The sequence below is a fragment of the Physeter macrocephalus genome, chromosome 8 (assembly GCF_002837175.3).
Source record: "Physeter macrocephalus isolate SW-GA chromosome 8, ASM283717v5, whole genome shotgun sequence".
Classification (NCBI taxonomy): domain Eukaryota; kingdom Metazoa; phylum Chordata; class Mammalia; order Artiodactyla; family Physeteridae; genus Physeter; species Physeter macrocephalus.
In genome coordinates, this window is record NC_041221.1 from 68,124,220 (window position 1) to 68,139,144 (window position 14,925).

The 14,925-nt window shown below is 43.4% G+C and overlaps 1 pseudogene; it reads left to right on the forward strand.

Annotated features, from left to right (window-relative positions):
• The first annotated feature begins 9,423 nt into the window (after positions 1 to 9,423).
• LOC102975401 (protein enabled homolog) lies at positions 9,424 to 10,507 on the forward strand (annotated as a pseudogene).
• Positions 10,508 to 14,925: the final 4,418 nt, after the last annotated feature.

Consider the following 14,925-nt stretch of genomic DNA (forward strand, 5'->3'; position numbering starts at 1 on the left):
ATTTTACTTACCAGATCACCGGTTTATTATTACAGGATATAACTCAGGAACAGCCAGAGAGAAGAGATGCATAGGGCAAGGTATGGGGAAAGGGCACGGAAGTTCCACGCACCCTCCCCAGTCTCAGAAGCTCTCCAAACTCTGTCCTTTTGAGTTTTTATAGTGGCTTCTTATATAAGCATGACTGATTAAATCACTGGCCATTGGCAGTTGATTCAACCTGCAGCCCCTCTCCCCTCCCTGGAAGTCAGGGGGTGGGATTGAAATTTCTAACCCTCCAATCACGTAGTTGGTTCTCCCAGCAACCAGCCCCCATACTGAGGTGTTTTCCAAAAGTCACATCATTAACATAACAAAAGACATCTTTATTGCTCTCTAAGGAAGTTCCCAGAGTTTTGGTAGCTCTGTGCCAAGAATGAGGTCAAAGACCAAATATATATAAATTACAATATCACAGCCACTATCCTAAATACCTTAGATGTATTAACTACCTTAACTTATTTAATTCTAATAACAGCTTTGAGGGAAATGCTATTCATGTTTCCCAATTTACAGGAAACTGAGGCACAGAGAGGTTAACTAATTTGGCCAAGGTCACACAGACTGTAAGTAGAAAGTCTGGGATGTGATCCCAGGTAGCCTGTCTCCGGAACTATCCTATGGGAGTATACACCAGAAAAGGAAGCAGAAACACAGAAAGGGAAAGGGGGTATTCACTAGAATGTAAGTTCTGTGAGGGAAGGGCCTCTGTATGCTTTTGTTAACTGTTTTATCTTCAGTGCCTAGAGAAATGCTCGGAACATAGTAGAATAACACCCAGCATAAACATTAAATGTTTGTTCAACCTGCACCCAACTTTGCAGCCCCAGAGTCTGAAGATATGTACAAAGGACTAATAATAATCACTTTCCCTAAGCACATATGGCCAGAGCAGCCTTAAGGGAAGCATCAGCTTCAGAGAGTGGTCCATAGAGGGTGGAGAAAGGGTTTTTAGAAGTAAGAAAGATACACTGATATATTTCCACCGAGCAAAGCCCAGGCGGGAGGGAGGGCAGGGTGCTGCTTGCCTCTGGGTGAGGAAGGAGAGGATTTGGCAGCAGAGCAGGAGCTCCGCTTGGCTCAAGGAGCAGCGTGGCAGAAGGTGGTGAGGTGGAGGTGAGAACACCAGACAGTGTGGTGTGACCTGAGCTGCGAGGGACGGAGGCAGGTAACAGAAAATAAGAGGCGGGCGATTGACATATATACACTAATAGGTATAAAGTGGATAACTAATAAGAACCTGCTGTATAAAAGAAATAAAATTCAATTAAAAAGTAAAATAAAATTTAATAATAAGAAAAGTAAGAAAAAAAAGAAAAGAAAAGAAGAGACCGGCAATGTGGTGCATCAGGTAACTGCAAGCACCCCCTGCTGAAGGGCCTGCTGACCGAGGGTTCCTGGCTTGAGCCGCGGGTACAGTGTCTGGGAGGCCTTGTAGGGTTTTAAGAAAACAGTGTTTTACTACAGAGTGTTGTAGTGATGAGAGCCCTCTGGACACAGCCTGCAAGTTTGCTGCTAGAAATAAGCATGGTTAAGGCTAGCCCTGGGTTCCGATGCTTGCTCTGCCATTTTCCTGGAACAAGTAGTTTAACTTCAGGAAATGTACATTTCCTTATCCCTGAAAAAGAAATTAGACCACCTACTTCAGAGGATTGTTGTAAGGGTTAAATGATTAAACGCATGTCAATTCCCACTACCAACCTTACAGAGAGCAAGCGCTCAACAGATGCATTATTATTATTGTTGTTGTTGTTGTTATTATTGATATTTACCAGCTGGCCCACCAACCTAGTTCAGGAAAACTCCAAATCATCATCAAATTGAACAATACCTGCTACATTTCACTCTGAAGCAGACTATGTGTAGCGTCCAGGAAAGGTTGATCCTGAGCCAGCTCTCCAGAATATTGATCCCTGAGACTTTGGATTTGGGGCTCATGTCTGAAGCTATCCTCACCTTCTTATTATGTAGGACAAGTCCCCCCCGCCACCAACAGGACGTGGTTGTTCTTCTTTTACTTCACATCCAGTTGCTTAGGAGGATGGCAACCCAGGGCCCCCCAGGCTGAGTTTCATGGATGCCATAGCCTATATTTTAAATTAAATATGTGAAACATTCCCTCTATATTTAGTGAAAGTTCATCCAACAGTTTTTGAATCAGGCGTTATTGGAAAAATAGAAATTTTATTTTCTTTACTTAGGACATTTTTATAATCATAAAAAGTATAATAGAAATACTGGGACTTCCCTGGCAGTCCTGTGGTTAAGACTCTGTGCTTCCACTGCAGGGGGTGTGGGTTCGATCCCTGGTCAGGGATCTAAGATCCCACATGTCAAGTGGTGTGGCCAGAGAAATCCAAAATTATAGTAGAAATATTTTGTATCACTTTGTATTACTTTTATAAATGGAAAAAATAATTAGAATTTTAAATACATTTTAAAAATATAATAATAGTAATGAATGATTGATACTATGAGTAAAAACACAAGTGAAAAGGGAAAAATCGAAACAAGTGATGACCAGGACTTGAATCCTAAATCCATCTGGGCCATGAAAAGGAAAAAGCTAGGAGATAGGACTTCTTCAGGAGCGAGTAATGCTGTATGATTTTAAAATAATTTTTAAAATTCATGTGAAGTCTTATGGGAATTTAAGGTTTCTTCATTTGGGGAAGAAATGGGAACCCTTAGCACGTGAAGCTACATCTCTGTTCTGGGCATGTTTAATGGGTACTCACAGCATGACGTCACTGGGAGTGGAGCGGTGGAGAAGGGGAATGTGAGTCTCCACTGGGATGTCTGAGAAGGCCTGAAGGAAGGAGAGCAGGTCTGCTGGAGTCACCATGGGAACATTGTTTAGCAGATGCATGCGGCACTATTTTAATAAGCAGATCAGCCAGATCCCTCTCTCTGTGTACATCAAGATAGAGCATAGGGGCTGCCCCATGACCTCACTGGAATTCTTTTCAGGCGATTGATTTTATTATACAGGTCTAATCTATGCAGAAAATGGTGGGGGCTGAAATGTGGGAAAATGTGTTCCAGTTTTTTTCTGTAGGACCTTATTGTCAAAACATAATTCTAACTGGATGAAAAGCATTATAGAGAGCCATCTGTTTTCCTTCTGGCTGCTTCTTTCCTCTCTCTTTTCATTCCATTTACACGTGAGTTTGAAGCAGAGAGAAAAAGGGAAAAGATACTGCTCCTGGTCCCCCTTTTTCCTACTCAAACCCTGACCATGTGGAAATCCTGCCGGGCACGTACGGGGTGCGGGTGGGGAACCCACCCTGGAAATGCTCTGAATCCCCTGTTCTCCAGACTCCATCCTGTCCCTCAACTCAGAAACTCTTCCATGTTGATTTTAGCATTTCAAGATTGAATCCTATCTTCCCGCCCTCCCACCACAATCAAAACTTGACTCAACAACAATAATGCTTTAAATTGATTTCCAGTGACAAATAAAGGAAGGTGGCCAAGATCAGGAATCAGGTTAGTGATTATGCCTTTATTTGAGACGGGACCTTTGCTTCCGTGCTTCCAGCTTAAGGCTGGAGACAGAGGTGCACAGAAGAAAACTCCCTTGCTCGACTCCAGCTCCCGGCAGCCTCCTGGCAACGTCCAGGTCTCCTGGCTCTCAGCCCGCTGTCCTTTCCTCTGCTTCAGCACCTCTCCTGTCCTACATTCCAGGTCACTGGCAGTGCTGCAGGGAGCTTCATTAATTATGAGAGTCTTGCTGTGTCAAATGGATTACAAATGGAACCACCTGTGTAGAGCCCACAAAGTTACTGACAAAGGCTAAAAGGAGATGGGAAAGTGAAGGACAAGCATCTTCTAAATGCAGGCTGTAATCAAACAAAACACTGCAGAAATAACTTAAGCCTGAAAGACAGTTTCACCTTTTCCAAAATTCTGACTTCATGAATGCTGTGCGGTGTGTCAATACATTTACTCTTGCCTAGAATTCGGTTGGTGGTACCATGCATTAGAGTCTGTCTGAAGTGGATCAGTCAGGAATTGCAGCTGTTCTAGAATGGGCCCCCTCCTGCAGACAGTCCTACTCCAGACTAAACTGGGCCTAGGAACAGTTCCCCCATTCTCTACACCCCTGATCCACTCCAGTGTGGACGTGCATAACTAGAACCAACATAGCCATGGCAGGTGGAAGAGTTCTCTGGCATCTGGCTGAAGAACACTGAGCAGTTATGCCACCTGCTAGCCTGGAGATGACTTTTTAAGTCCTTCCCCAGCACCTCGTATAAAGACTTTCTGTGCCTCAAGTTGCTGTCTGAATGTCACTCTGGGAAGTTTTTTGTTTTGTTTTTTAATTAATTTATTTATTTTTGGCTCCGTTGTGTCTTCGTTGCTGCACGTGGGCTTTCTCCAGTTGTGGCGAGCAGGGGCTACTCTTCATTGCAGTGCGTGGGCTTCTCACTGTGGTGGCTTCTCTTGTTGCGGAGCACAGGCTCTAGGCTCACGGGCTTCAGTAGTTGCAGCACGCAGGCTCAGTAGTTGTGGCTCACGGGCTTAGTTGCTCTGCGGCATGTGGGATCTTCCCAGACCAGGGCTTGAACCCATGTCCCCTGAATTGGCAGGCGGATTCTTAACCACTGCGCCACCAGGGAATTCCACTCTAGGCAGTTTTACTGGTTACCCCAGATCCTTTGCAATCTCTACAACATTTTGCCCAGGATTCAGCGTGACATATGCTATCCCTCCCCCACTCCTCCAATCTAATCTACTCATCACTGATCACACATCAGCTTCTAAATACATTAATTATGTTGAGCCACTACTCACAAATTTTATGTGTCTACACATTGTCCATTGAAGGAAAAACAGACTTCTCACCTCATCATTCCTTGACCCCACCATCATCCAACATGTGATAGTCACTTACAATATGCCAGATTCTGTGTCAGGTGCTGGGGATGACTCCCCCCTAGAGGCTCTCCACCTCAACAGGACAGAATGGGATGAGAATCACCTGGGAAGCTTTTTCAAATGACATAAGCCTCCCCTTGCAGAGATTTTGATGGAGCCTTCAGGGTATGACATGTGAACTCTGGAAACAAGTAACACACACACACACACACACACACACACACACACAGAGATATACACACACACACACAGAGATACACACACACACAGAGAGAGACACACACACACACACACACACACAGAGATACACACACACAGAGAGAGAGACACACACACACACACACACACACACACACACACACATACTATTGGAAAGACAAAAAAATAGCGCTTAAAATACAACTATTAGATACAGGTTGCTATAAGGGCATATTAATAGTTAGATACAGGTTGCTACAAGGGCATATTGGATTCTCACCTAGTCAGATTTTAGTTGTAAATGGGGAAGGAGAAGACAGGAGTAATTGAGAATTGCTTTTTGGAAAGTATCTGAGCTGAGATTTTTTTAGGATAAATTGAAATTAGCTAAAGAAAAAGATGGAAAGAAGACAGTCTAGGCAGAAGATTCTGAATGTGTGAAGGTGTCTGAGGAGATGACAGAGCAGGGCATTTTGATGAACTATAAGCACTTCATTATTTGGGAAAGTGGTTAGAAAAGAGGCTTAAGGGCTTCCCTGGTGGTGCAGTGGTTAAGAATCTGCCTGCCAATGCAGGGGACACGGGTTCGAGTCCTGGTCTGGGAAGATCCCACATGCCGTGGAGCAACTAAGCTTGTGTGCCACAATTACTAAGCCTGCACTCTAGAACCTGCAAGCCACAACTACTGAGCCCATGTGCCAGAACACACACACACACACACACACACACACACACACATACTATTGGAAAGACAAAAAAATAGCGCTTAAAATACAACTATTAGATACAGGTTGCTATAAGGGCATATTAATAGTTAGATACAGGTTGCTACAAGGGCATATTGGATTCTCACCTAGTCAGATTTTAGTTGTAAATGGGGAAGGAGAAGACAGGAGTAATTGAGAATTGCTTTTTGGAAAGTATCTGAGCTGAGATTTTTTTAGGATAAATTGAAATTAGCTAAAGAAAAAGATGGAAAGAAGACAGTCTAGGCAGAAGATTCTGAATGTGTGAAGGTGTCTGAGGAGATGACAGAGCAGGGCATTTTGATGAACTATAAGCACTTCATTATTTGGGAAAGTGGTTAGAAAAGAGGCTTAAGGGCTTCCCTGGTGGTGCAGTGGTTAAGAATCTGCCTGCCAATGCAGGGGACACGGGTTCGAGTCCTGGTCTGGGAAGATCCCACATGCCGTGGAGCAACTAAGCTTGTGTGCCACAATTACTAAGCCTGCACTCTAGAACCTGCAAGCCACAACTACTGAGCCCATGTGCCAGAACTACTGAAGTCCGCACACCTGTAACCCGTGCTCCGCAACAAGAGAAGCCACCTCAGTGAGAAGCCCGTGAACTGTAACAAAGAGTAGCCCCCACTCAACGCAACTAGAGAAAGCCCACACACAGCAACAAAGACCCAATGCAGCCCAAAATAAAATAAATAAATTTTAAAAAAGAAAAGAGGCTTAAGAGAGAGACTAGAGGGAGTCTTTCAAGATGGCAGAGTGGAAGGACCTTGAGCTTACCTCCACTCATGAACACACCAAAATCACAACTAACATCTGAACAACCATCGATAGAAAAGACTGGAACCTACAGAAAAAGATCTTCTACATCTAAAGGCGTAAAGAAGAAAGCACAACGAGACGGTAGGAGGGGTGCACTTGAAATATAACCAAATCCTTAACCTCCTCCCCCACCACCCCGCCTTGGGTGACCTTGCAGAGGCTCTCCCACAGGAGTGAGAGTTCTGAGGCCCACATCAGGCTTCCCAGCCCGGGGGTCTGGCATTGGGAAGAGCTGCCCCCCAGAGCATTTGGATTTGAAGGCCAGTGGGGCTTATTTGCAGGAGCTCCACAGGACTGGGGGAAACAGAGACTTAACTCTTAAAGGGATTGCACAAAATCTCACATGCGCCAGGACCGAGGGCAAAAGCAGTAACCTCAGAGGAGCATGGGCCAGACCTACCTGCTGGTCTTGGAGGGTCTCCTGGTGGGGCAGGGGAGGCGGGGTGGCTGTGGCTCATGCTGGAGCCATAAAAGCTGGTGGCAGATATATTGGGGCTTATTCATTTGCGTGAACTCTCCTTGAGGCAGACATCTTGCTTGGGTCTTTAGCACCAAGACCCGGCCCCACCCAACAACTTGTAGGCTTCAGTGCCGGATGACTCAGGCCAAACAACTAACGGGTGGGAATACAGCCCCACAGCCCCACGCATTAGCAGTCAGGTTGCCTAAAGACTTCTTGATCACATAGCCTGCCCACCAGAGGGCCAGGACCCAGCTCCACCCACCACTGGGCAGGCATCAGCCCTTCCTGCCAGGAAGCCTACACATGCTTCTAGACCAGCCTCACCCACCAGGGGGCAGAAATCAGAAGGAAGAAAACTATGATCCAGTAGACTGTAGTCTGCAAACACAGGCCAGACACTACCCTGGGACCGCTGGCCCCTGGCCCTTGGGTGAGTGCACTGCTGGGACCCAGAGGACATCTCCTACAGAAGGCTACTTCTCCAAAGGTGAGAAACATAATTAACCCAAAATGAGGTGGCAGAGGAATGTGTTTCAGATGAAGGAACAAGATAAAACTCCAGAAGAACTAAGTGATGTAGAGATAGGCAATCTACCCGAGAAAGAGTTCAGAGTAACGATTGTAAAGGTGATCCAAGAACTCAGGAGAAAAATGGATAAGCTAGAAGGATTTTTTAACAAAGAGTTAGAAAATATAAAGAACAACCAGAGATGAACAATACAATAACTGAAGTGAAAAACACACTGGAAGGAATCCATAGTAGAGTAAATGAAGCAGAATGGATCAGTGAGCTGGAAAACAGAGTAGGGGAAATCACTGCTGTGGAGCAGAAAAAAGAAAAAAGAATGAAAAGAAATGAGGACAGTGTGAGAGACCTCTGGAACAACATTAAGCACACTAACATTCACATTATAGGGGTCCCAGAAGGAGAAGAGAGAGAGAAAGGGCCTGAGAACATATTTAAAGAGATAATAGCTAGAAACTTCCCTAACCTGGGAAAGGAAACAATAATCCAAGTCCAGGAAGCATAGAGAGTTCCATACAGGATAAACCCACAGAGGAATATACCACGACACATTGTAATCAAAATGACAAAAATTAAAGGTAAAGAGAAAATATTAAAAGCAGCAAGAGAAAAGCGATAAATAACATGCAAGGGAACTCCCATAAGGTTATCAGCTGATTTTTCAGCAGAAACTCTACAGACCAGAAGGGAGAGGCAGGATACATTTAAAATAATAAGTGAACAGAGTATCTGTCAGGCAAGAGCTGCTGTGATGGTTTATGATGATGCCAATAAAAAGTGGGTGCCAGGGCTTCCCTGGTGGCGCAGTGGTTGAGAATCTGCCTGCTAGTGTGGGGGACACGGGTTCGAGCCCTGGTTTGGGAGGATCCCACATGCTGCGGAGCAACTGGGCCCATGAGCCACAACTACTGAGCCTGCGCATCTGGAGCCTGTGTTCCGCAACAAGAGAGGGTGCGATCGTGAGAGGCCCGCGCACCGCGATGAAGAGTGGCCCCTGCTTGCCACAACTAGAGAAAGCCCTCGCACAGAAACGAAGACCCAACACAGCCAAAAATAAAAATAAATAAATACATAAATTAAAAAAAAAAAAAAGTGGGTGCTAGCTGGTGGTTCAACCGGGTTCATCAGAGTTCATATATATCATCATACAGGCAACAACACATTCAGAGTGGTGGGCAGGAAGATTCAGGACCAGCAGGTCATGATATATTGTGCCATTCCTAAAGGGTTGAAGTACAATCAAGCTACACAGACCTTCCACCAATGGTGGGATGCTAGATAAGTGTATGGTCTCAACTTTGGCAGCAAAGAAAATGCCAATGTCTTCGCAAGTGCCTTAGAAGTGTTGCCTTCTAGAAGTGATGCATGCCTTAGAAGTGTTGAATTCACAGGAAACAAGGCCAACATTGCCTAGACAAAATTCACAACTACCTGCTGAAGTTCAGAATGGCCCATCACAAGAAGAATTGGAAATTCAAAGAAGGCAACTACAAGAACAGCAATGACAAAAGGCGCTGGAGCAGGAAAGGCTGGAGAGAGAAAGAATGCAAAGGAAGAGATTGGAGAGGGAGAGGTTAGAAAGGGAAAGGCTGGAGAGAGCGACTAGAACAGGAGCAGCTGGAGAGAGAGAGACAAGAAAGGGAACGTCAGGATCGTCTGGAGAGGGAGAGACAAGAGCGGGAGAGGCTGGAGAGACTGGACCGGGAAAGGCCAGAAAGAGAGCGGCAAGAGCAGCTAGAAAGGGAGCAGCTGGAATGGGAGCGAGAGCGAAAAATAGCAAATGCCGTTGCCCCTGCCTCTGTGGAAACCACTCCTCTGCTTCTGAGCCAGGCTCGCAGGCAGCCTCTCAGCCGCGGAATCTCCGGCCCAACAGGGCATTGTCTTGGGGCCACCTGCACCTCCACCCCCTCCTCCACTCCCACCAGGACCCACCAGGTCCTGCCCAGGTATCAGCCGCACTCCCTCCTCCCCCAGGGCCCCCTCCACCCCCTCCACTTCCATCCTCAGGGCCCCCCCCCCCGCCTCCTCCACCACCTCTTCCTAATCGGATACCCCCTCCTCCCCCACAACCTCCTGCTCCTCCCCTCCCTGCATCTGGATTTTTTGGGGGATCCATGTCTGAAGACCATGGCCCTTTAACTGGACTTGCAGCTGCGGTTGCTGGAGCAAAACTTAGGAAAGTGTCACGGATGGAGGATGCCTCTTTCCCAAGCGGAGGGAATACCACTGGTGTGTGAATTCGGCCTCATCTAAAACAGATATGGGTCGTGGAAATGGATCCCTTCCGTTAGGGGGTAGTGGTTTAATGGAAGAAATGAGTGCCCTGCTGGCTAGGAGGAGAAGAATTGCTGAAAAGGGATCAACAATAGAAACAGAACAAAAAGAGGACAAAAATGAAGATTCAGAGCCTGTAACTTCTAAGGCCTCTTCAACAAGTACACCTGAACCAACAAGAAAACCTTGGGAAAGAACAAATACAATGAATGGCAGCAAGTCACCTGTTATTTCCAGATGGGATTCTCCAAGGAAAAATCAGATTGTTTTTGACAACAGGTCTTATGTTTCATTATACAGACCAAAATCTGCACCCTCATCACAGCCCAGTGCCAACAGAGTCCAGGAGGAGGGACTGGACTATGACAGGCTGAAGCAGGACATTTTAAATGAAATGAGAAAAGAATTAACTAAGCTAAAAGAAGAGCTCACTGATGCAATCAGGCAGGAACTGAGCAAGTCAAATACCGCATAGAGAATCAAACTAAGGAGAGACAGGACTTTAATCTGGAGAAAGGAAAAAAAAAAAAACCTACAAAGAACAACTGTGGTAACAACAACAAAACCCTTACATTTTGTGAGGTGTAAGAAGAAAATGGAGACAAAGGAGGGAAAAACCAACATACTTTGAAAGACTTCAGACATTACTACCCTGGTGATAAGCTGTTTCCCTCCCAGTCTGCTGCTTTTTTCTGACCTTTACAACAGGATGGAAGAGAGTAGTATAGGAGTTCCTGTATCAGTTATGCAGAAAATACTGAATCCATCAGGCAAGATCACCGTGCATTGAAATATTTTCACGTCAAGAGAAGATCGCACATTTTCCACAATCCATTGCTAAAATAAAGAGAAAGGCTTGAGAAGTTTTTTTCAGAGAATGGTGATGAGGAATTTAGCAAGTTATGCTATTGTAAATGTTTCTCTCAGGTTTGTCTTCCTATCATATTTGATATTCCATGAATAATTGAGTTCAGCCCTATGTAGGTTAAGATCATATAATGTGGAACAAATGGAATTGTATGTGCTTTCAAAGGGTGATATTTATAAGAAAGTGTCCTAAAAATGATTTGTTCAGAGTGAGGAATTTTAGAATGATAGGAAGTCTCTCGAGTTCAGCCTTCATGCAATTTTGTAGATTCAAACATAAAATTTGTCCATAATTTAAAGATTTAGATGCCTTCCTAAATTGTTACAATGTTTTACCAGATCTGTGACTCCTATATAACACAAACCAGTGGTCAAATGTAAAACAATATATTGTAGATTCACTGTAGGTTTTCAACCTGTTTTAGATTTATGCATGTGGACATTTTTATAATGTAATTATAAATTATAAAATTTAAAAACCACCACAAAATTAGCTTTTTTAAATTGCAGACAGTAATGCATGTCCAACTAATATGTAGTGGCCTTTTCAAGGCCTAGTCCCAGGGAAAACATTTTGTAGAGTATAGGGGAGTGGAAAGAAGAGAAGGAATGATTTTTTATTCAAAGTTAAGTTCTGCACTATCTTTGTTCTCAGTTATCTGCATGAATAATAATGAGGAATATTTTGTGACTTTAATTGGTAACTATGTTAACAGCATCAAGTACTTAATCTTCTACATCATGTCTTCAGCTATTTGTATTTTAACTTGAGTAAGTTCAATGGTCTGAAACATGATTCTGAGCTTCACATGAATTACATCTTACTGTGGAACTCAAAAGTTCCATCCCTGAATTTGGCAGTTGTTACTACCTTGGCGCCCTGCAGTTATACAGGTGTTCAGGTACACATTCCTGACTATAAAGCTGCTTTTGAATCTTCTGTTGAAACACTAGAAAAGTAACAATGATGGCAGCAATTAAGGTCACAGAAATCATTAGATAAAGGGAAAACAGTGAGGGGGGTCCTGCACAATTTTCTTTTAATAAATAAAGTGAGATTTAGGTGGTGGGAGGAAGGGACTAGATACTCTACTTACCACCGTGTGTGCGTGCGTGTGTGCGTGTTTGTGTGGGCACTCACGTGTGAGTATGTAATCCACTCCCTTTCCTTTGAAACTTCTAAGATTAAAATAGGGGAGAAATCCTGTATGTTGCAATGATAGAATTTTTTGAAATTTTAGGAAATCAAAATTCTCCAGGCTCTCCATCTTTATTTATGCTTGAGTTGTTATGTGCCATATTTGCTTTGAAACTTTTGATTATCAGTAGTTGTACTAAAATTTTGAAGAAATAATCCACTTTCATCTGCTATCTAGATTTCTTAATCTAAGTTCTTAAAGACAGAACTTGTTGATAGCATAGTTTTCTAAGTGCTGCAAGTTTGCAGCCATTACCACTTCAAAGAGGTTTGAATGAGGGAATTTTTTTTCCCTTGTTAAAATAGTTCTGTTTCTAAAAAAAAAAAAAAAAAATAGTTCTGTTTATGTAGAAACTTCATTTTTAGATCTGTGATGGATGTGCTATCATAATTCAAGTATACAGTTCTTTTCTTCTATCAACTATTCATTGTCATCCAATAGTGAAGACATTAAAGATGCAGCAAGCTTATGAAGTACTACTTTCTGAAAGAAATAGGTAGCATTTTCATCTTTATTATTGTACTTTTGGTTATGCAAACGCTTTGATGATACAAATGTTTATGTCCCCCATAAATCTGCTCAGAAATCACTTTTGATTTTGTTGATCAAGTTAAACAGTCTATAGTAGGATAGAGTACTGGGTACAAGTGGTCCAAAGTAAGATAAAAGACTACAGTAAAAATGCTAGATCTTAAAAAAGAAACTGGTTTATGCACTAAATGTTTCGTGCCTTGGTCTGATATTAACATGATGTCTGTGTAAAATGACAAAAAAAAACAGTGTTGAATCATGCTTTATTTCCTGTCATTCTGCATTATCCCAGATTGCTAAATGTGTCCTTTCCAAGAAGCTTGATTGAATTACTGCATACATTTACTGTCCTACGTGACAGTTTTGTCATTGTTAGAGATTTCAGTAATTAAAATGGGAAACAGAAGCTTAGTTTATTTTCTTTATCAAAACTATGTTCCTTGGAGGCACAATATTATGATGGTTTTCATGCTCTTGTACATTGGATGTCTTAAGCTGAGTGCAGTTTAGGGCATCCTTTCTAATTACAGGAAGGTACTTCTTTCCTTCAACACTGTGATCTCACCTGTGACAAATCTGTACTATATACTGTGTAAATGGCTAACAAGTCAATTGCAAACCAACCGAATGTACAAATCTTAGTGCTGGTGCTGAAATCTCTTCAGAATAGTCATCATGATCTCAAAGTTTGTTTCAAAATTTTGCAAGCATCAAGTGTCAATCAAAACTGAAGATGAAACACTAATGAATGTTGAATTCTCATGCTTTAGGTGTACTTCCTTATTAGAGTTTTTGGTTCTCTGCTATTTTTACCATACTGTTCATTTAAATTTCCTACATGCTAACTTCGTTTGTGCGATTGAAATAAAACTGCAGTATATATAAAAAAAAGAGAGAGAGAGACTAGAGAGGTTGGGGGAGGCCCCTCTAATTCATGTTAAGAGGTTTGGACTTTATCCTGAGGTCACTGGAGGGATTCAGTTAGTAGGCAAGTACAATAAGACAGGTGAGAAATGCTTACAATCTGACCTAAAGACCAGGGCTTGGAGAAGAGGATATGACCAGTTGGCTGATTACATAAGGCCAAGGCAGAATCAAGGATGAAACCTGGGTTCAGACTTGGAAAGCAGAGTGAATGATGGTGTCAATCACTAAATTAGAACAGAGCGGTACCAGTAGAGGTAGAGGACAGGACAGTTGGAGTTCTGGATGTGGGGGGACTCCAAGAGCGATTTCAGTGGTTGTGATGGATGTACATGTCTTATGCTGAGGTGAGACATGCGAGCCAGAAGGACAGGAAATACAGATGTAAACGTCAGCAGTGTAGTGGTAATCAAAGCCCTAAGAATGGTTGAGACCACCCATGGAGAGTACATAGAGAAGAGCCCTGAAATACCAAAATGTAAGGTTTGAGGGGAAAGAAGAGCAGTTTACAAAAAAACTGAGAAGAAACTCAACATAGTATAATAAGAAAGTTGCAAGGAAGGAATGGCTAATAGTGTGGGGAAGTTCAGCTAGATAAGAACTGAAAGTGTCCATAGGATTTAGCAACAAGGGAGTCACTGGTGAGGTTGGCCAAAGTAGCTTACTTGGAATTGAGGGCCCGGAAGCCTAATTAAGGAGGGTTGAGGAGTAAGTGGGAGCTGAAGAGCTGGGCAGCAAGGGTAAATTTATTAAGTCTTTCATAAAGAGTTGCTCATAGAATGGTGGCTAAACAGGGTTGGAAGCAGACAATGTACCAAGGGCTATAGCAATTGTATGGAAGCATGAAGGAAGGTAGAAGCACGGAGCAGTCAGAAAAGACTTTTCTGAAAAAAGAGATGGTGTGTGTAAAGGCAGGGAGGCAAGGGAAGGAATGGCCTTATTTAGAGAATTCTAAGTAGTTCTGTTTTAGACCATCCCCTCCTTCATATGCCTTTCATTCCAGCCAGACTGGACCATTTACTTGGACCCAAATTCAGGCTGCCTTTGACCTCGCTGTCTTTGACCTGCCCTGACCTCCTCCTTTGACACTGTTTTCTCCATCCTGAATGCCTGCCCCCCTACTTCACCAAATGTCCAAGTTCTCTCCATACCTTGTAGCCCAGCATGAACACCAAGGCCCCAGGAATTTTCCACAAATGTCTTCTTTACAGACGGGAGTAATTTCCCCCTCTGGGAATTCTCAAAGCATTGTATTTGTATCTCTGTAATGGCATTTCTAATGAAGGCTCCTAGTTACTCAGACAAAGATCCCTGAGGCCAAGGTTCACCTTTCTCTTAGGACCCATCTGGTGTTACCCCCAGCACCTGACATAGAGCCCTACACTTCATAGAGCTTTGATTAATTCAGTGGTTCTCAAAGTGTGGTCTCAAGACCAGCCGTATCAGCAGGTCCAGGAACTT